This window comes from Typopeltis vanoorti, chromosome 2, assembly GCF_054136105.1.
Source record: "Typopeltis vanoorti isolate ZY-2024b chromosome 2, IOZ_Tvanoo_1.0, whole genome shotgun sequence".
NCBI classification, from domain to species: Eukaryota; Metazoa; Arthropoda; class Arachnida; order Uropygi; family Thelyphonidae; genus Typopeltis; species Typopeltis vanoorti.
Window position 1 is genome coordinate 41,298,906 of NC_143550.1, and position 23,136 is coordinate 41,322,041.

Here is a 23,136-nt window from a genome sequence, read left to right on the forward strand (position 1 = left end):
AACTTTTACAAGCTTAGTCAATCAGATCAGCATAGCATACTATCCTAAATCCTTTGACTATTGAGAATTATTTCATTATATTAAATTTAATGAAATTTGTGTGTGTTCGTCTGGCAGGCAGCTACCACATCACTGGAGGTTTGTTCTCAGCAATGAGATTTTAATAATTGCATATTAGGCGATCTTTATCTGCCTTATTTGGTTTATTTTTCCCACTAATTTTCGACATCCTTTCATAATTTCATTATATATACATACCACACAGCACACATAATTTTGTGAGGTATAGATAAGAATGGAGAAAGAAGAAGAATCGGTTAACATTTTTCTTGGGAAAGAAGAAGGGAAAAAAAAACTTCCGTCGAGGCGGATTTGAACCACCGACCTATGGATTACTAAATTCCCTAACTACAGTCCACCGCTCTGCCAACTGAGCTACCGACGGAGATAATTCATTTTCCTTAAAAAATAATAAAGGATCAATATAAAAAAGTAAATAAATATTTGTTTATTTCTATACAAAGTAAACATTTATTTCACTGTATATATAATGAGACATAATATGCAGGGTCAACTAGCGTTGTACATACAAAGACACACACGTGATATAAATATAGTCAGTAGGTCAGTACAAAAAATAAATAAACAAAAATAAAATATATATCATTCAGATAAAATTAAACGGTGTCTCTCTTTATCCGAATATTCGTCACGTGCGTGTGGTTTCGACCCACCCCAAGGGTATGTATGACCTTTCCGACAACTCCGTGCCGCGTTCTGGATGCGTATTGAATCAAAGAACTGTTCTTTACTACCATGTTCAGAACCAGATGTAAGTTTAGTTTTCTGACAACGGAGACAAATAATAATAACAATAATAATAATTCGCCCCTGTTTTACTTTCGTTTCCACCCTCTTATAACAAGTAACACTATTCTATAGTGTTACATGTTTTAAGAGGGTGGGAGCGAAACGCTGGCTATTCCATAGTATTATGATACTATAAACATAACGTACTACCTGTCCTTTTATAGCTTAATTCACATATATCATTATTTACTGTATACTGTAATCGCTAGTGATTAGAATTGTATTCAAGATTAGGCTTACCTATACGCTTCTAACAGGAAAACTGAAATGAGGCGTCTATTTTTTAAATGTGTGTAGTGTGATATAACTGCATTGTTGGTTTATTTGTATTTGAACAGCAGACACCCTTGGTGACAATACATGTGTTGCAGGGATCAGAATAATTGCGAAAAAATAGCTGTGAAATATTTCCATGTGAACATAATCATCTAAAGGAAATTAGCAAACTCGAGGAGTTGTTTTATGTTCATATGATATGGGGTGTATAAAAAATAATCTAGTTATTTGTAAGTATTTTTTTAAATTCTAACTATTGTTATTATTGAAAGTACAAATTGTTTAGCTACAAAATAATGTCCATAATGATTGTTTTACATAAATAACCAACGATAATAGAAGGTTGCCAAGGTTATGTATCTGATTATATACAAGGTTGCATAGAAAAAAAAAAGTTAAGCAGGTCATATACAATGTTCATTACATGAGCAAAGAATGCAGAATAACAAGCAGGTTATAAAACAAATTAAACAGGTAATCAGTGGGGATGTTGATGGCAATAAATTGACTTAGATAACTGTTCACAGAATTCTCTTCAAGAACTTGAAAAATCATGTTAATAACCTTAAAAACAACTACTTGAAAAGCTAAAAAAGTGCTTATCTTTTTATCTGCTTTTATGATTATTGTGAGAAGGCGGTTTTGGACATATTTTCGGGTAGCACATATTGAAATTTTGGTATTCAATAAGCAGGACGGTAGAAAATTTACACCGGACAATGAAAATTATCTCCCGCTTTACAAATTAGATAATCATTCCGAAATATTCACAAATTGCGAACCTAAAAATTGCAAAATATTTAAAAATAACAGGTATAATTAACTCTAGGCCAAACCTAATTCTAAAACAAACCAGACTAAAAGTATACAATACGTTAGCCCTACCAGTCTTGTTGTATGGAAGCGAAATCTGGACAATAAAACAAAAAGACAAAGATTAATAATAGCAGAAATGAAGTTTATGAGAAAAACTGCGAAGTATAACCTATTTGATCACAAAAGAAACGAAGAAATTATGAAAGAATTAAACCAAGAACCAGTAATAATAGAAACAATTAAAAATATAAACATAAATGGGTGGAACACGTTCAAAGAATGAAAACAGAAAGATTGGCAAAACAAGCTTTAAAGTACAAACCATTAGGAAAAAGAAAACCAGGACGTCCTCTTAAACGATTCAACGATGACTTCTAAGACCTGAACAGGACACTCTAGGCCTAAATCCTTGATAGGCATGATGATGATGGTACTAAATGAAAAAAAAAACTGCATTTATTATTAACTCTCAAGTGCAGTTTTGGTAGACTATTATGATTATATATATATGAATTTTTTAAATTAAATATATTTAATTTTTAGCGAACCGTTATTTCTCGTTTGCATTTTAATATAAATTCATTTAATATTCATTGACGTTAATAAACTTAACTTACTAACATTCCAATAATCTGTTGATAATTGTTATTATGAATCTCTGGTGTCGGAAACAGTATGATTTTGAAAGGGAAAAAAAAAATTGTCTGTTTTTTTTTTTTTTTTTTTTTTTTTTTTTTTTTTTTTTTTTTTTGAAAATGGTAACCAAACATCAAGATAGCAGCTGAATCAGTAATCATTTGGAAAATTCACAACAACAGCAACAACGTTCTTGTGGCAACGCTTCCGCTTCCATAGTGCTAGGTCGCTAGAAGAAAGACGTTATAGATTCGATTCGATAACCAGAAGACTTTTGTTTCATGTCCTGTTTCTTTTGGTTCATAAATTAGTTTGCTACCCAGCAGTAGCAAATGCAGAGGTATCATTTTGATGGAATCCCTAATTTAAGATAATTTGGTATCGGGAATATATGCCACAAAAGTATATTAAAAAAATTTTCTCGCTTTTTGTTCAGCAAAGTCTTCAAAAGTTCTATCAAATTTTACATTTCTTGCTTTATTACATATTACGTGGCACAATTGGGCCCGTTTTGTCGACTTAAGGCCGGTCCTAGATCTTTGATGCACGAAACCCAGATTTTTAATCCCCAAATCAAAAAAAAAAAAAAAAAATATGTAGAACTCACACCATTTACACAATAGCATATCACTTAGGGGTTTATGAACACGAGATGATGACAGTCTTCCTTGTCTCTATACCTTTAAAATCATCGGTAGTCATGAGTTCAACTATCGGTTCTAAGAACTAAGGGTTCTGCTTGCTCGTTCTTAAATATCGATGGATGGATGGTGTAGCTTTGTTGCATCGTTACTTCATAACCAGCGCTTCTTTCTGTTCTATCCATTGTCGTTTTCTAGACGAAGGTGAAATCTGTTACTTTTGTAGGTGGAAAAGAAGCACAGTATTATCAAGTGAATTTAATTTCGGTTCCTCGGATTAAATCAACCTTGCTTGAAAAGGCCTAAAATGTATTAATCTGCAAAGACTGGAATGCAATCTTTCTGTAGAGATGTCCATAGCTTTTTTTATTTTTTTTTAATTTTTTTATGACAGTCTGGTCCATCAAAGACTATAAACCTACACCACATTAGTGATGTGGGTAAAATAACTCGGGAACCCTATTATAAAGGCAAACTAGTCTTTTTTTTTCACTTACTGTGAAATTCTCTTCAGATTGCCTGTAGAAACGGAAACGCTATCTTCTCGACAAACCAATCCAACAGATTTAGCGTTTGTCTTCTTTACAATATCCTGACGGTCAGACTATAATTTGTCGCACTATAACATTCACGAGCTATTACTTTTTCCTTGGGCAATTTGTATATGATATACGCATATATCCGGGAATGGCTTTCACTTTAGTGGCTGCTCTGTATTCGATTGGCCATTACTATTAACTCTCTCATTACGGAAGACATCTATTCCGCACTTGCATTCCTCGCTTATCACACAACACAAAGGCCGCCAATTTAAGTTACGAGCCCTTTAGTTCTTTAAAAAAGTAAAAATAAAAACCGACTCTAGTTAAAGGACCTCTATCTAGGGAACTCCTTGAGTGCCGTATCTAATGCAGATAAATGTATCTCCCATTAAAAAGACCTCCATCCTTCAATTAACTCATTTTCATTCATAACCGAATTTCCCGAGAAGCCAATGACGGTAGATTTCTTTCACTTCATTCCAAGGCCATCAAACTTCCTTATTCTATCTAATCAGAAGACTTAATAGTTGGTTCACTGCTCCTTGTTCATACTTTCTTTTACTTCGGATCGTCACCAGTAATTTTATTAGATTAGAAACACATCGCACGTGCAGGCCACTTACCCCCATGCACAACTCATTCAACGAACCGAGTCAGCTATAATAAGGCACTTTAGAACGATGCGACATGGAGCAGCTGTTATCAGAATACTGCAAATAGAGAACATCCGGGTGTTTTAGATGACAAAGGAAAGGAGTCTTATGCTGAAATTGAACTCCGTAATTATTGGTTAGATGATACGAAGCCTTCATAACTCATCTCGTCTACTATTTTTACTTCCCCCCCCTCTTAAAAAAAAGAAAAACATAATGAAGAATGTTCTTTAAAATGATACTACCACAGTAATCCTTGAAATAGAGCGTACTTAATAACAACTACAAGTATGTTTGTGGGTTGCTAAATTTGACTTAGCAACCTTTACTTTCTTCGCCCATCTGTTATTCTGCACTCTTTCTATATGATTTCCATTCTTCTTCCGCTTTTTTTGGATCCAATCATTTATAGGCTGTATTTTACAATTTTCTCTGATTTGCGAATTCCGAATTGTGTTTAATATGATTACACCGTCGTCCGAATACCAGATATTCGACTAGCTTTTACTGCTTGTTCTTGTGCTTCCTTTTGTGTGATGCTATACTTGTTTATTTCTATTCCTAAATGTTTTATCTTACTAAATGTATTTCTCCATTTACTTTAAAAAAAAAAAAAATTGCTATAAAACTAGAACTTTACCGCACCATAATGCGGCAAAGTTCTAAATATTGCCAGCACAATCGGAATATTTTATTTGCATAAATTTAATTTTAATTCGAACATGTAACGTTTGAAAAGTATTAGGATCATCTTACCACTGTTCTAAGGACGATCAGTTCGCTTCTTTTTTTTTTTTTTTTCTTTCTTGACTACGTAAACTGTCACATGCCACTTAGTACACGAAAGAAACATAGAAGCATTATTATGACATCTCTCTTACTCAAGAAAAACAATCAAGAGTTCCATTTGTTTTTCTGGAGTATGACATCTGTCTTACTCGAGAAAAACAAACGGAACTATTCGATTATATAGGAAGATAATTGCAGATGTTTCCTCAGCTGAGTAATTTCGTCAACGCTCTAGGAAAAGAATTCAAATTCCACCCCGAGCAGAAAGAACTTTATTAGATCTTTTTCACGCAGAGCTAAGTTAGCTGATCTGAGAGAGCCAGTATTTTTATTTTTCTTGTTGTTGTCGTTTGTTTGTTTTTATGCTGAGAAGTAGGTATCGCATTATTGACATACTAGTCAGCAGATGGTAAAACAAATAGATCGCTAGATGGTAAGATGAGATAAATAATCAATCTTGTGTAACGGAGGTCATCGTGCAAACATTTAAAAAATCCCCTTCAAAAATAAATGCGAGAACCACTTTTTGACAGATCAGGTTTGACTTATGAACAGATGCATGGAAATTGTGAGAAGGGCGTTGTCCTGGTTCCAGTGCACATCGTATAATTTGGTTCTTCTGCTTCTATATAAGAGGAATATAATGCTACGATGAGAAACTGTGTCAAGCATGAATCTTCTTTTTTAGACTTAGTAAGAAGCAAGAGCCATAAGAAACACTTCATGCCAAATCACTACAACTTTGGCATTTAAGAACTTCATATGTATCATTTAAACAACAATGACTGAAGTTGTATCCGAAGAGCATCTTCAACCAAGACCGTAGAAACCCTCTAAACAACTTAGACAATGTCTAGGAGTGGCAGGTTTGAAGAACAGCAAAAATTGGCAAAATTGTGTCTCAATTTTTTTTTCTTGAATTTAGGGATTGCATATATCCTAACAACGGTCCTGCTTTGAGCAATCCAGTAATAGGTTACCGGGACCCTGTCTTCTCATTGCCATCTAAAAATCTTTCAATGATACTCATTTCTCTGTAATTTTGTAGTCTTTACGTTGTGAGTCCATAATGCATTTACTGCACAGTCATGGTAAATAGCTTCTGTGGAGTGGTTGCTCACAGCAACCACTTTCACCTTCCATTACTCTATGGGGGAATTGCCTGAAAGAGATATTACCTGTTTAAACAGATATATATATGTAGTGTGCATGTGAATATTAGATTAAATATAAAGATACGCTAATCTATCAACGTTAATGCAATCTATTTTTTTTAACGAATCCAATAAAGTTCAGACTGATTTTTATTATAAACTTCAGATAAACTGGGAGAGAGTGGAGAACGAGTCGTTTGATTAGAAGCCTAATGTAAAATTTTCGTTTTTTTTTTTCCTTTTTTTTTTTAATAGAGATGAAATTAAAGTCTAGTAACAACTCGAACAACTGATATTTTAGTAAGAAGTTACACCAAATAGTATTTAAAAAACATATCACGTCTTGTGTCCTGCATTCAACATTTCTGTCCTCCCACCAGTTTTATTTCGTCTGTTCGGAATTCTGTTTCAACGCACTGGTGCAGTTCTTGACCCCGATTTGAAGCTGTGGTGGACAGCGTGTTGATTAAAACATCCAGTGGCCTACTCTCCATTTAAATTCAGAAATGCGATGTCTCTTTTTAGGTCGTTTGCAACGAAGTGAGCACATTATAAAATCTAAAATAGGATGTACAATTCTGTAAGCAAATGGCACATCTATTTACTTGCATACTGATTAATGAAGGTCGTCTATGAGATATTATCCAGTAAGGTTAACTACACAAATCTCTTTTATTTCTTTATGTAAAGAAATAAAAGTACTTTACGACTTTATAGTAATGCTTTATAGTAGTACTTTACAGTCGTAAAGTGCTACTATAAAATGCCAGAAAACTAATTTGAAAAATAAAAAAAACAAACATTTTCTATGAACGAAATTACATTGATTAAAGGAAACATCATTTATAGTTTAAAATGAATTGAGCCATATATATTTTTAAAAGAGATTGCATTATAAGAATATCACTATTAATAATGATGCGTTGTTAATAGAAAAAATATATATAAAAAGTCACTAAAATATGTACATAGAAATGACGACTGGTGAAAATTATCTGTGTCATTCTCCCTAATAAAAGATACAAAGCTAAATATAAAATATAATGTATTTGATGATATAATATATATCGATTTATTATTAATTCACATCTCTTCAACCACTGTTGCATCACTGGTTAAAGTTCTACATGAAAAGCACGCAAAATGTGTTTTATGCATGTGCAGTTTGCAAAGAATACGGACTAAATATTGTGTTGCATAAATAATTTCTCGAGTCGCGTGATGTCATGTGATTCAATTCACTTATATCACTGGGTGACGTCACAGAAAAAATTCAATGGCGTCCTCTCTAATTGAGATAATACTTTACATCTGAAAAATTAATAACTTTATTTCAAATTCTGTACATCCTTCCTAAGTGAAGATGTTTGTCGTTACACATATATATTTGTTTCAATGAGGCCATCCGGTACTGATATGACAAACCACATTTCAACACATCCCATGCTTTGTTGCATAAAGTGTGCATAGTAGTGGTTACTTTAGAACTTTGTTTGATTATGATTATTACTTAGCTAGTAGCCACTCTTTGCATAACTCTTTACATCTAATGTAATAATACCCAATTTTTTTTTTCTGTTGTGAGACTGTCCCTGTTTTTTTTTTTTTTTTTTTTTTTTTCCATGCGTCAACTGTTGAGCGATGTTGAATCCAGAGTCAGTTGATATCGTTCATTTTATTATTCAATTTATTTAAATGCTGTTAAATATATAATTACAAATGAGTATAATAAATATTTCACAAATTTGAATCTTCTTGACATAGAACTGAATATAACCCGATTCAAAACGATGCATGATAAATTTGCTGCACTTTTCTCAAACTTCCTCAAAATGTGAACCCCATCCAATCTGCTAGGGAAAAGTGACGTCAGGTTTAAGTACAAGAAAACTGTCTTATTCTTATCGTTGTTGCCTTTCTCCGAGTCATTAAATGATTTTTTTTATACAGCTTATTGTAATATGAAGTAAATCAAAAATTCCTTGTAATTTTGAAGAGTTCTGAGCATATAAAAATATATACAAATAAAAGAAACAATTCTTCGCGTTTTTATATAATTTGATCCGCTAGGAGGCGATGCTTCACCATTTGTCAATAAATGTCACTGGATGTGGCATTCTGGAAAGCAACAACACTCCAAGATTGAACATGTACCATATGATTCATTGTACAATTTACTTTTGTGAGAAACTTGCGACATGAAATTAAGAATTATCAACACGTTAGCACAAATCTCCAAGTTCGGTGTTTCATTATAGCAGAAAAGAATAAAAATAATTAATAATAAAAAGTTATTAAATCTTCATACCCCTTCGTGACTTAAGAGTCATCCTTTATAAGTAGAAAGTATAGATCCACCATAAACAAGTAAGGATAATAAGCAACAGATTGTTAGTTTAAACTAATGGCTATGAACAAATTTCGATTTCTGGTATTCGTTTTTTCATACACCGTTTTAAATGGGTCGTTTCTAATTCCATCTTTTCTTGTAAGGTGTACTACTAGAAGGCTATTGAATTTAGATGGTGAAATCTCCAGTTGTTAGTTGTGAGGAATCGGAACCAAACAGATGTCCTTGATCATTATCAGAAGCCTCAATCGATCATTAATTTCGGATCTTTCTCAAGGTAGTCTTTTGTGAGACCGCGATGAGTTATAAAGAACAATAAGCTTATTAATATTAAGTTAAAGTAGACAAATTACATACTAAAGTCTATATGAATGAACCCGAAATATTTAAGAATAGTCCCTAAATCCAATTTATAATAAAAATGTCTTGAGAAATGAATTGAACAGCCAGAAAATAAGTGGATTTTTTTACCCAACCTCAATTACGGTGATGAATTATGAGTTTATAACAACAACCTTGAAAGCAAACAGCAATGGAAAAGTTCCCACTCCCTAAGGCTGAAGATCGCTGGGTAAGATCGAAAGTGTCAAGCATACACATCGCTGTTTTCGTTGTGTTAAGGATCGTTCACGAGGAATTTGGACCTCAAGGCCAAATTATGAACCAAATGTGTTTTGAAGATGTTTTTTAAGGTGATTGCGAGATGTTTTTAAGGTGGTCCCGTCCCTCTCATGGACATCGTGATGAAAGAGACCGCAGAAACAGAATAGCGGCGACTGGTTTCGTCACCATGAAAAACACACCCGCTCACTCCGCCTTGTCCGTGAACCACTTTCTTCTAGAATAATCTTTGGTGTCTCCTCTTGCCGCAGTTTGCGAGACGTTTGTCACGTGAGCCAAAATTCGATTGTAAAGATCTGAGTTCGAATCCAGTATAGGACTAGCGATATCTTTTATAAGGGCTTTTCAGCAGCGAATAAAATGTTCTCAGAGGAGGAGAGAGAGAGAGAGAGAGAGAGTCGAAATGTTTATTAGGTCATGACAAGTAATCCGAGTTTAGGATAGAACTCTTTCCACTTCAAGCATACAACGAAATCCGATTTATGTCACATAGCAATTCTATTACTAGTATAATGTGCAATACAGTTCCTAAATTATCATATAAAATCGAATTGCTTCACTGGCTTTGTTGTCATGAACATTAACGCTGATTAGGTTATGCTATAAGCTTCTAAATAGTTGTACGTGGGAGAGGGGGAAATGGTAAAAGGTACGCATAATATTTTTTTCAAGAATCTGAAACAGCAAATATAATTAGACAACACCAATAGGAAATGGTCCGTGTAATGACCTACAGTCAGATATTAATGAGTTTATATGTTGCTACATTTAGACATACGTCACTCTGAATTTCTCATACAGAATTACAGACAAATGAAGTTAAGCAGCTGTGTCCATCTATCCATCTAATATTAATACGGTTTTAACAAGGAAGTTATTGGAAATTTTTAGCACATAGGATTAGTAATCAAGGGGTGGATAAAAGTGAAATTAGTATCAATTATTTAACGAAAATTTCAAAGATTGGTAAATACTGATTATAATATTTTGAACGCAAATTACAGTACTAACATTTATCTATTAATCAATTCAATATCCTTTCGGGAAGTTAGTTTTTGAGTGTTGAGGGTATAAAATCCTCAAAATAACTTTACATATCTCATGGACATGCCTTTGTAGTAGCTACTCAGAACATCAGGCTTTCTCTCTTTGCAAAACAAAGCCAGTCATGGAAACAAAGGAATTTTTTTTTTAACGATCCCTACTGTGGATCGAGTAAGGGGTGGATAATTGATTAACCTTGCTTCACAGATGAAATATGGTACTTTTCCATGCCACTTTAGGTCCTCAATAAGCAGGGCAATGGCTAAATTCGAATCCATAGTCTCGCCAACAATGCACCCGGCGAGACATACTCGCTACAAAATGGTAGTTGTTTTAGAAATTGCTAAACAACCACAACATAAACAGTAGAATACTATATTGAGCTTTGGAAAGGATCTGCTAATGAATTCAATAGTCGAAGGACCTCTGTTTTTTTGTTTATACCTCCGTTTCCCTTCTGTTCAGCGCCACATTAAATTTAGTACTATGTATTGAAACACAGTATTAAACGCCTTTCCTAATCGAGTCTTTATATCATAAAACATAAGATCCCCCCCCTCTCTCTCTCTCTTCTTAATAACTTTTCAAGCATAGCATAATTTGTACGGTTGTCTTATAAGTTTCAAATCAGCACGAAGAAGTTCCTGAGAAGCCACGTTCTGAAACATAAGCAAATACTTCTGTCTACGTTCTCATCCAACCGTTTTCATGTTCCGTAATCATAAAGAGAATACGAATTAAACCAGGGGAATTGGTATTTCCAGAAAACACACGATAAATTCAGAAAACAGTTATCCCTCTTTCCTCCTTTTGTTGAACATGTCAGTATCTATCGGCGCCGTATAGACGCTACGGAATCCCACAGATGTCACGTTATTTTGTCATAGAATGCAGTTTCCTCGGTAATCCATTAACTACTCTATCAGTAGTCTTTTTTAAGAAACTTCCTTCAATGTGTGTGCATGAAATCAAATATTTATGTTAAGGGAAAGACGGGAACAATCAGGAGTGTTCATCTAAATATAGGTTTGTCACGAAGAAAGGTTCAATAACATTTTCTATGCGAGCCTGCGATGAGTACACGGACCAGACGAACCTCCCCTACTTTCATGATTATCTTTTGATGAAGCTCATATGCTGCCCTGATGAAATATCTTCGGTAACGACATGTCTAATGGCTAATAAGTGCCTCGTTTGCTTGATTAATGTATCCGTCTAGTCTTACCCTTCGACCATAGTCTTAAACTGTTCCAAATTCCTTTCATCTTTTCACATTACATTTACAACAGAACTAATTCTACACATGCACTTTTTTCAGTTTGCATCATTACAGTTTTTTGCTATTATATATACGTCAATTGTACATACAAGGACGAGTCCTTGTTCGCGGAATTCCTTGACCTTTGTTCTGTTGGAGTTTTTAATATGCTGTTAACATTATTGTAATGTAAGTGGCCATTGTGGAGTTTTCTCTTTTTCTAGTAACAGACAAAAGCTATTGTTCAAAATTATGACACATGGAATTGGGTTGCGCACAGTGTTCTCTCATGCCATTAATATTAATCTATGGTTATATGCTTGCGTTTTACTTTTAAAAAAACGCCACATCCTCATTTATCAATAAATGGGATTAAATTGCACAGGAATGATTCAAGATTCTTGCAAAGTTGTTGATTCTATCTACGATTTAACAATTAAAATCACGTCAATTTTAGCCTTTCTTCAATAAATCACAATTTCTCTAGCATGAGAGATCGTTTTTTTTTTTTTTTTTTTTTTTTTTTGTACAAGACTTCACATGATTAACCGAATCTGTTCAACATAATTTCCTAATAGAGTAGGTGGGATTTCTTGTATTATTTTTGTCTGTAATTTCAGTTGTCATTTCCAGTATTAATAACCAAGGAAGAAAATCGGTTTATTGAACAATAGCATTGTTTACATGTTTGTCTGGCAAGGCATAACCAGCAAATATGGTCCAAAGTGATGGCTAATGAATCCCAGTTTTCACTAATCTAACAGTTTCAGACTCCCTCCCATTTATCGTGTATTCGCCATGCGAAATAAGGAGATGATGTTTAACAAACGCTTCATTTTTGTAATAATTTTCTTTCACAGTTTTTCTTCCGATATGTACGAGCATTCCTTAGAGTAGATCGGTGGAGGACCTTTAGGTATAGAAAAAAAAAAAGGTGAGGAATCTCTAAAGGATTCTCTTATAAGGTTTTAATAAAGTGTTCCTTCCATAACGACTTGGTCCGGGTTTGTTAATAACATTCAGAGAAACTAACTGTTTCAATAACCTGCACGGTTAATTACTGTTTTTCCTTTCCAATTTTTAGGACTCATGTTATGTTAAGCTAAGTTAAGCCTTTCGAAACCTAATCTTGATTGATATAGGTGATTAGTCAAATACTGTGTATTAATGTACATGTGTTGAAGAACGTATTTTGCTCATTGTACAGACGAAAAGAGCCTTCTATTCGCGTCTAACATCGAATAACTTAGCTTTGGCTTAGAAACACTTATAAAGTTCACCTGTGTAAAATTTGATTTAATTGACAGTTTCCTTTCAAACCAAATGTTTGCATGAAATGACTCGGTCACTTTGACATCCTCTGAGTTAATAAATATCCCAAGCCAATCAGCAAAGATTAGCCAGGAGGAGTTGGAAAACCTTGGTATATTTAGTATACTGTCGTACAGCTAAGGATTAGATATCTACCAACCATATCCTAGACCACGACATTAAAATCTTTCAAGTCACTTCGGGTCGATCTCCAATGCGGTGAATTTCATCTGTTACCTAAAATTATTTGCAAATATCTATGCCGCAGCAAGATTTGAACCCACAACACGAGCTGAAGAATGATGACGATATCCAGTCCCAACCAGATTGGTGAAAATTATATGATTAACTCTTCTCGGCAAAGATCTTGAGTGATATTACGAGGATATAAATGCACTTTCCAATGTCATAGAGTGCGCTGATAAGTTTATCAATTCCAAGGTCTAGGTCAACAAGCAGGACTCTGATATTTAGGACGGAACTGCTCTGATATTTCAATTTAGATATATCCTGTGCAAGTGATTACAAGATTACAAGGATCATCGATAGCACAATGGATATCACATCCTCATTTCACACAGTCATATGATATGTATTGTTATGGAATTCGGACTTTCCAATATAGCTTAATTTTGATACTAATTCAAAGTAACTCGAAGACATTTGTTACAGGAATAACATTTGTTAGTCTGTAAAAAATCTCTGACCGAGACTGGCGAAGATTATTTTAATGTTAGCAAATGCTAAGCCACAATTAAATAATAATAAAACAAAGACACCTCCAGCGATGAAGCTTAAGCTTCATCGCTGGAGGTGTCTTTGTTTTAGAGGCCACTCATCAGTGCAGTAGTAATCTATCTCGTAAATATAATTTTGTATGTTTGTATTAATTATATGTTTTCTCTGGCTGGGTTGCGTGGTAGAAAAACTTAAACTTTTGGGAAGACGACTCTGCTACCTCCGTATGAGATCGATAAACTCGCCTTCATCTGAGAAAGTTCATATAAAGACTCCATGTGATGACGAGAATCGAAATCAGATTTTTTTTACCAGCCAAGGAGTGCGTTTCGCGTCTTTATTTCAATTGCACTTCAGAGGAACTTAAATTGCTTACAATTCAAATTCAAATTCAAATGGTCCAATTCAAACTATTGAATAAATTTCATTGAACCAGGGAGAAATTATTTGCCATTAAAAATTGAATTATATCCAACTACTTCAGGTCTCCAATAAGCGGGGTTTAGTGATGTCACACCAAACAATGCAATTCGTCACCCATCTGAAAAACCAATCACAGATATCCATGGCAGGGTGGGATTCGAATCCTCAGCCTTGTTTGGAGAGGGAGGAAACGCTGACCTTTCGGTCAAACAAACCAACAAACAAAGTTCGAATTAAATTCTCTACAGACAGGGTGGAATTATTATAGTACTGTATATGATGTAGATAGGTTTCCTTTTTTGTTCCCCTGTAAACGGTTCCAGTATTCCACATATCAAATATGAATAAAAGCCAGTCAGAGTCCTGGAATAACTTGTGTATGTACAAAACAACTCTTAGAGGTGCTTACACATTTTGTAAAAAATCCATCCACATCTGGTGCCCATGCTAAATTATTCTATAATACCATTGCCAAACATTATCATCTTGTAGAGGTGTTGTACTTTGAATGTCTGTGCAGAATTAAGCGCTTGTTGCCTGTTCCTGAATCTTAATAACTGTATGGTAGTAAAATGGATCACAGTAACCATACATTCTTCAGATGAGATGGTAGAGTTTAGAAAAATCTCGGACAAGCATTCTAAAACAGAAGAAATGGCGTAAAACCTGCCATTTATTCTTGTGGTTCGAACTGAGATATCCACAGCGTCAACAATTCGTGATTTTCTCTAAAAATTCTATCGAGTTACGTGCTTCATATTCTATGGCGCTACTTCTCCATTCCATTATTATATCCATGTTTGTCATCGCTTGATTTGATTTACAAAAAAAAAAAAAAAAAAAAAGGAAAAGAAAATATCTTAATCTGAATTCCATAGAATCAATCCCTTGGTACATGAGCACTTAGAATAGTTCATCAAGTTAGGTCATGTTTACATTAACATGCTCTATACACAAGATCATCGTTGTTCCTTCGTGGAACAACTGAATCCACACGTTATTAATTTCTTTATCAAAAATCAAGTTTCTCCAACATTACCGCTGTTAGATGTTTTGGAGAATATACAGTAGTTTATTTTCATAATTCAATATTACGACAGTTGTAGTTTCATTTCTTTGGCTGTAATGGTCTTGCGTTGCATTTGAAATAAGAGATTTTTGGGGTTATGTTTCTACATGTATTTGCATTTGTTTGACAAAGGTAAATACGACCTTATGTTTGCATGTTTCTGTGGTAACGGTAGGTTCTGCTTACATATTCCAGCAAAGAACTCAGGTTTATTTTCAAAGTCAGACAGCTAAACGGAGTGTACCGTTACGTTTCCACGGCAACAGTGTATAATCATTGGTAGAGTATATATGTATATCGTGAATAATTGATGTTATGAAGTAAAATATTTCACACACTACGCCTGTAAAGGTGTAGTTTCTTCATTATAGCTAAAATTTCTATCCTTGATCTATTTTCGTTCATAATCCCCGAAAAATTAAGCTTGGATGTCAGATGCATTAGGATGCATAAGATGGATTATGAAATAAAGATGGATTATGCATAAAGATGGATTATGAAATAAAGATCGGTTATGCATAAGATGGATTATGAAATAAAGATCGGTTATGCATAAGATGGATTATGAAATAAAGATCGGTTATGCATAAAGATGGATTATGAAATAAAGATGGATTATGAAAAACTAATACGAAGCAATAACTAACCTGATAAACTACAATCACGTAATTCTGGATAGAAAAATTATAGCAATAAAGTCTACTTGCGAAACCTTCAGTAATGAACTGGATTCAGAATTTTTTTTTTTTCGACATTAAAAAATAGATCATTTACAAGCCACATCCCTTTTATATAAAAGAGACCGCATTGCACTGACACGAAATCCCGCAATTAAAAAGAACTTCATCACACAGATTTATAGCAAAGCCATAAAAAATTATAGCAGATTTATTACAATTTATAGCATTTCGCGATAAAACAACCTTGTCGGTGTGTGTCGTGGTTGGCAAATAGACGATGTGACATGGTTAAGGAATAGGTAGTAGAGAGTACTTAAATGGTCATAGCTCTGAATGAGTTCCTTTAATTAGTGAGGTTCTATTGGGGATCGATGTTCGGTTCATTGTTCTTAAGTTTTATCAGTGATATCGATCAGGAAATTAAAAGTGTAATGTCTAAATCTGCAGATGACACGAATGTGAAAAGAGCAGTTAACATCGGTAATCAGAGGTTACCGCTTCATTCCAAATTAAATAGGACATCCTTCGCTTGAGAAATAGCAATAAGATTGAAATATAATCCTTAAGCTATCTAACGAAAGGAAACAATCTTATAGAGAATCGATGACAGAATATAAACAACATGTAAAAATCGAAATATTCTTGACGTGACACAAGCTTTTTATAATAAAATTACCAACCATAAGAAATACAAATCAAATTAAATTAATGTCCTCCAAAAGCCAGTGTCATTCTTCATGACACTGGCTTTTCGTTCGTAAAACAAGCAATCATCCAGAACAATTAACAGACTTAATTACACTAGTCTTAGGCTTAGTTGTTTTCAGAATTCAGAACAGTTCAAAATAATCCAATTCAATTTAGACCTCCTTCGTTTAAGGAGATTCCTTTGTTTAAGGAATAAAACTTTCCACTAATTTCCAGGAGTTTATTCCAGTGACTATACTTTAGTAAAAAGAACATTTCTTTAGGTGCAACCTACAGTTTGAAACTATGTTCCCATAGTAGGCGATTCCTGGATAATTGCAAAATTATCATTACGCTTCCAGATACTGTATTTATAACATATTCATAAACTTAATCAAAACCCTTCTCTAAGATTCAACTTACTAGGATTAAATCTTATCTAAATTCATTCTTTCCTTCCTTTAACATTGCAGAAAATAAAATAACAAATTATCTTATGTGAAGAATTTTATTCCGAAAGATGTACGCATGACACTTAAGTCGACTGTTGTACGAATCAATTATCCACAAAATGGACAAAGATAATTACACATTTATTCCACTGTGGAACCAACGTGTGTATCTCGCTGTGTAAACTGTTACTTGGTTGGTTGAGTTGTTAGTGTATCCATCTCCAAACAAGAGTCTGGAGTGTTCGAATCCTCTTAGGCATACATATTTTTGAATCTCTTTAGATGGTTAATGAATTTCATCGCCCAGTGTCAGACGACATTGTACTTCCTTAGGGACGAAAGTGGCTTGAGAGGAAAAAAAAAAGTCTATAGAGCAGGATTTCTGGACTACAACCTATCAGCCTTTAGCGAATAATATTAACATAAATAAAAAAATACAGCGAACAACTATAAGGCGCTTTCCTGCATATCTCCTTTCAGTATCTCACAGAGAAAAAATAAATCGCTGAGTGCAAGATCGGGATTATACTGATCGCGGTTCAGCTCCTATCATTTATAGCGCCATAACCTTCATCGCTCATCTTGGTCTCTTGTCCTGCTGTCAAAAAAGCTTACTCTAATCCACAAAGCCTGTTTCCATGATATAATGTACTTCTACCAATTGGTGTTGAATTCCTGCTAGTGAGGTACCCTTAGCATTCAGATATCAGATCATGCTTCTCATCCCTAAGTTATTCTCATCTTTCAAATGATGGGCGATCCCCGTGGTTGTGTAAGAAAACAGACATGCAAACTCACCTATTTGACAATCCCGGTGAATGGTTTGTTTTCAAGTACAATGTGTTATGCTATCTTTTGAAATACTAGCATGCTAAACCAGAATCTTTGTAATATCTTTCTCTAACATATTATTATCTTTCTCCAATAGAAACGCTTTTCATCTTCACTGCGAGCCTCCGTAGCTTAATCGGTACCGAACGATGTCCTTTGATTAGAGAGAGAGAGAGAGAGATGTAGATTCGAATCTTTTAGGACCAAACCTTTATCAGGACTTTTCAGTTGAAGGTGATTTAACCAGTTTTACATGGCGGTGAACAGGACATGTTCCTTTCACTCCAAAGAAGAACATTGGCATCACTATCTGAGTATCATTCCGTCAATTTAAAATTTAATCACATTGAAACAGTTCCTTAACGAGTACCACTCCAGTGTATTTCCTCTTGTGAAAAAAAAAAAATAAATAAGACTTCCAACGTATACAGAAAAAGTCTAAGGTGAGCCGTTCATCCTACAATCTTCAATCAGCATCAGAGATTAAGTCTCCAAGTTTTTAACCCAACTGTTTAGTATTTGACATTAATCGAATTATACATTTTAGGTTATTGTAAAACTAGTTACAGAAGCACCTTGCCTGCTTTTAGCACTGTAATGGTCTAATTTAAAGTGAAACTGAGATGATTCAACGCCTTTTATTAAATATCTAAAGTATCAAATTTCATCAAAATTCGTCCAGGTTATTATATGCCAACAGATGGACTGGAAAACAAAACGAATGTGATAAGTGTTTAAACATTGTTAACGAAGCATACCTAAAAAAAAAAAAAAAAAAAAAATCGTGAACGTGTGTGTGTGTGTGTGTGTGTGTGTGTGTGTGTGTGTGTGTGTGTGTGTGTGTGTGTGTGTGTGGGGAGGGGGGGGGTCAGAGCGCTATGCACCTCATTTTAGGGTTACTTTTTAAGTCCTAAAGGATTTAAAATAACCCTAGCGATTTTTTTATTTTTATGACTATAGCATCGCTTACAAAAGAAAAGAAAGAATTAAAATTCAATAATCATTATGCATTTAAATGTTATTATTCCGAATTACCGATACAAATTCAAATTCAGCCATTCTTTCACATTAGTAATTGCAAACCTGGCACATGAGTGAAAGTAAGAACGAGAAAGTTAATATAAGGATGGTTTTCTAAATCAGCTTCAATTGGCAACCCTTTAAAAAAGTAGTAACATAACGACTTCTTAAACACCGAAGATAATGAGTTGTTTTTTTTTTTTATTTATTACGTTATGTAAAAGAAAGAAAACGGTTGACCACTTTCTTTGCTGCCCTTCTTCCCTTTCTCACGCTCTTTCGGCTGTGGCCGCGTTCAGATGAAGGCCATTGTACACACGCTTTTTGGGTGGGCTAGCCATTACTTTTCCCGAGGTTTGGCGGTCGACTTACATATTAAAAAAAGTTCATCCGAGGGTGAAGGCAGACAAAGACAAGGTTATCTTAAGGGCAGGGGAGGTCAAAAATAAAATGATATACCTAGTGGGCAGAGTTACCGGCAACGAACACCGCATTGTTCTTATGAGGTCCTGGAAGGCCTTTTCCATTTCTTTAGTTGTTTCTGATGTGCCGTAACGGAGCAGTCTGTGGTTCCCCTTTTGCTTTTCTCCTCACATTTAAGATGCGATTAAAATGGGAATTAAAGTTAAAACATGATTAAGGTTATTGAATTTCTTATGTGATAGTGGTAAAGATATTTTGTCTCATAATAATCTGGGGGAAAAAAAATTTATAAATTTGCAGTGAATTCTTTCGCTACTGCAGTGTTACTCTTTCTCAACCCATAGTATGCATAATTGGAAAGGTCACTACGCAAACCAGTTTTGACCTTTATTTAGGTCTCATCGGTGGGAGCTAGACCCAGAAAGATATTAAGGTTGAATCAATGCAGAAGTCATATATATAGGTCGGACCTGGTCTGGGTAGTAATTCTTCCCATAATGCATAGCAAATATACACCTTTGAAAAGAAGTGTGCTTTGCATTACAGGATTTTAATCCTATATGCTACTTGTATACAGGATTAAATATTCACAAAGACAAGGTAGAATTTAGAATAACGGGCTTGAAACTATTCAACTTATATTCGATGAATAAAGAAGCCAATAAAGTCATAAACTACTCATATATGCTGATTATTATAGAATACAAACTCAATCTGAAAACATGCATACATATTATCAATCCATGATTGATTGTTGATTAGTTAATAATAACATAACTGACAAGGTGATGAACTCAAACAATAAAAATAGAATTAAAAAAAAAAAATCTATATTTCAAGGAACTTGCGTGTTAATACAGTGTTTAGAGGTATGCTACATTTTAAACAGTTAGCTCACAGTAAACACTGAAACTTAATATTTTGGTAAGCTGGTGTACGCTCTTCTAACCAAAGATAACAGCATAGCCTCTTAAATATATAATTAGGTTCGTGATAAAATGTACCGTTTCTTCAACATAGACACGTGCGTGCTTTGGGATGCGTGACTCGTTTAGCAAACTGCCTGACACTTGATATGTATTAAAAAAAAAAAAGTCTAACGGGACAGAAAACTAAGACTGGTAGTCCATTATACTAAGACGATTTAAAAGAAAATAAATCCCAACACAAAAAGAAATTATAATTCTGGTTCTAGCCCTCTACTTGTTTTTGTAATGATAACAGTAATTACTGTGTAATTACAATACAATTTATGGATCAAAAAGATGGAGTCGAGAATAAACAACGCCTTTTTTTTTCTATTACTGAAAGAGAATATCAAACTGGTAAGCAATATATCAAAGAGCAACAATCTACTATTCATTTTATAGCCAGGGCACTCAAATGAAGAATGGCAGCAGCAGTAGTTCGGAAAAAAAACTGTCCCTACTTTAAGGCTTCCGTGAATGATAAGATCATGTGTTTGTTGATGTATAAATAACTAGATGAGATGCTCATATTCTCTTTTCTATGGTTGGCTTTTAACAACCCCATCGTCATTTGCATTTTATGAATCATACCATCGTTGAACAATAACCACTTAGGAGACTATTATTGCTTTGTTTTTAATATTCTATGGATAATTGACTAAAGATTAGTCATTACTATTAGGGATTTAAAAGCTTCGAAAACAATTTAGCAGTCATTTGAATACTTATATAATGCTTCAACCCTCTTCACTTTATCTTAGCTTTATCTGCCTCCAGTATATCTTGTAATTGTTGCAAGTCAGAGATAAATCAGCTATGACTGTTTGCAAAGTTTGATGCGTTTGTAATTAATGGCCTTAAAATGGAACAGAATAAAATACAGTTACTTTTTTTTGGCTATGAAGTACATTTTTTTTTTCCATTTTCAAAATTGGATTTTTGCTGATTTCTGAGAGAAACTAAGATTGTCATCCATCCAAATTTTTGACAGTCCAAGTGGGTTGAATCTCCTTTATGCCTGTATCTCTGTACATTCACGGGGCCGGTTTACCTGTTTTTTGAGGGACGAAAAACCAGAGTTTCTGGAAGAAAAACCCTCCATATGAGACTGGCTAACTAACCATGTAATTGAAAACAAGAATATGATTTCTCCTTAAGTATAATATATAAGAAAAAAATCACTCGATGTCTGATAATTGTCAACTTTCATATTGACAGTCCAGAATTTCCTGGCCGACAAGCCTTCATCAATAAATTGACAGATCGTTTAGAGCACTAATGATGGCGGTGCTTTGTGCCTTATCAGGTGCCTGAGAACTTAAACGTTAATTTGTGAGCAATTTGACAGCGCTCTTCAGTAATATCTACCATTCTTCATTGTTTTCGATTTTCTCTGGGTATGTCTTCTTACTGGAACTTTCCTTCCAATGCATTCACATTTAACTAATGTTTCATGTCGTTTCTCATTATCCAGTTTCCCAGGAAATGGAGTGGATGATATGTAGTGGATCATTTCTGCTGACTATTCCTAGTAATCCATTGATCAACAGATTAATGTTCTGCTTACAAAGTCAATGGCAATGATCTCTAAAAATTTACAGTCTGTTTGAAAACATTAGTTCTGATGCTATAAACCTGAACTAATACAGACACATAGGAAAAATGTAACTTTTACAAATGAAAAAACAGATGGAAAGGTCGATGAAACTAGCTAATGGAAATAGAAAATGAATGGCCGTAATCCATTCTATAGCCGTAACCATGCCAACAAAAATATCCGATACTTTTGTATTGTTCTAAAGCAAGAGCTATTAGTAATGTTCTTTAAACGTCAATAACAGAGTAAAAAAAGGTTAATAGAGTTCGCTTTATTTATATTTTTTTATCATTATTTCACTTATAAAGAAACGACCCAAAACACTGATGTACATCCATCTTGTATGACAATTAGATTTCGTGTTTTGTATTTTTTTTTTCCGCTTTCAAAAAGTAATGATGAAAAGAATTCACATTAGATACAAGTAACACACGCTGCCGTTGTTCATAACAAGTGATGATGACATTAAATGCGATGATCCCATGAAATGAGGTCAAGATGGCCGAGTGGAGAGTATCTCTCCTCTCCACTCCACTCCACATGGATAGTTATGAATATCTTTAAATTATAGATGAATTCATTTCATCCCAAGTGTCGCTATTACAACATTACCTAAAGAAAGAAAAAAAAATAAAAAAGTGACCTTATTGCAGTACTGATAATCTCGGCAGATAATCCTAAAGATACCAAACGTGTTCCATTCCTACATTTTTGTAAGAAACTATCAAAAGAACCTTGACCAGTCTGGATACAAAGAAAAGAGTTTTTAGTTCTGATAGCTCTTAAATGTGTTTCAGAACTAATTCTTAATCCATGTCCCCTTTTTTTTTTCGCTATCATTTTTTCTATTTTATTACTGCGGAACTATCATCCACCGTCTCGTTTTGATTCTCTCAAAAATAATGGAGAAAATCATCGAGAAGAAATTTGACAAACACGACTCTTCCCACTTATTTCACTTAGTGGATATTCAACTAGCGCTGTTCAGCTGCACTGGCGGTCATAATCCTTCCCATACTTTTTTTAATGAAAAGCTACATAAACGTGAGCAGCATCTAATACTTTGAAATTCAATTTAAACCATTTCCATTCTGCATTAAAAAAATATTAATAAATTCTTTCGCTCGATAGCTAACTTTCGTGCAGTATTCACGTGCTATACATTCTGCATGATCAATATCGTGTGCAGGTTGAAATATCTGTGATAAATAAATAAATATCATCTGAATGAAAACAGTATCAAACGGGAGGGAAGAAGGTAGAAAAGAAAGAGCAGAAAAATATAGC

At 34.1% G+C, this 23,136-nt stretch overlaps 1 non-coding gene across 1 annotated transcript; it reads right to left on the reverse strand.

Annotated features, from left to right (window-relative positions):
• Positions 1 to 357: 357 nt before the first annotated feature.
• Positions 358 to 445, reverse strand: TRNAY-GUA (transfer RNA tyrosine (anticodon GUA)). The gene is given in 2 exon segments: positions 358 to 393; positions 409 to 445. It is a non-coding gene; the product is annotated as a tRNA-Tyr (tRNA).
• Between the last annotated feature and the right edge of the window lie 22,691 nt (positions 446 to 23,136).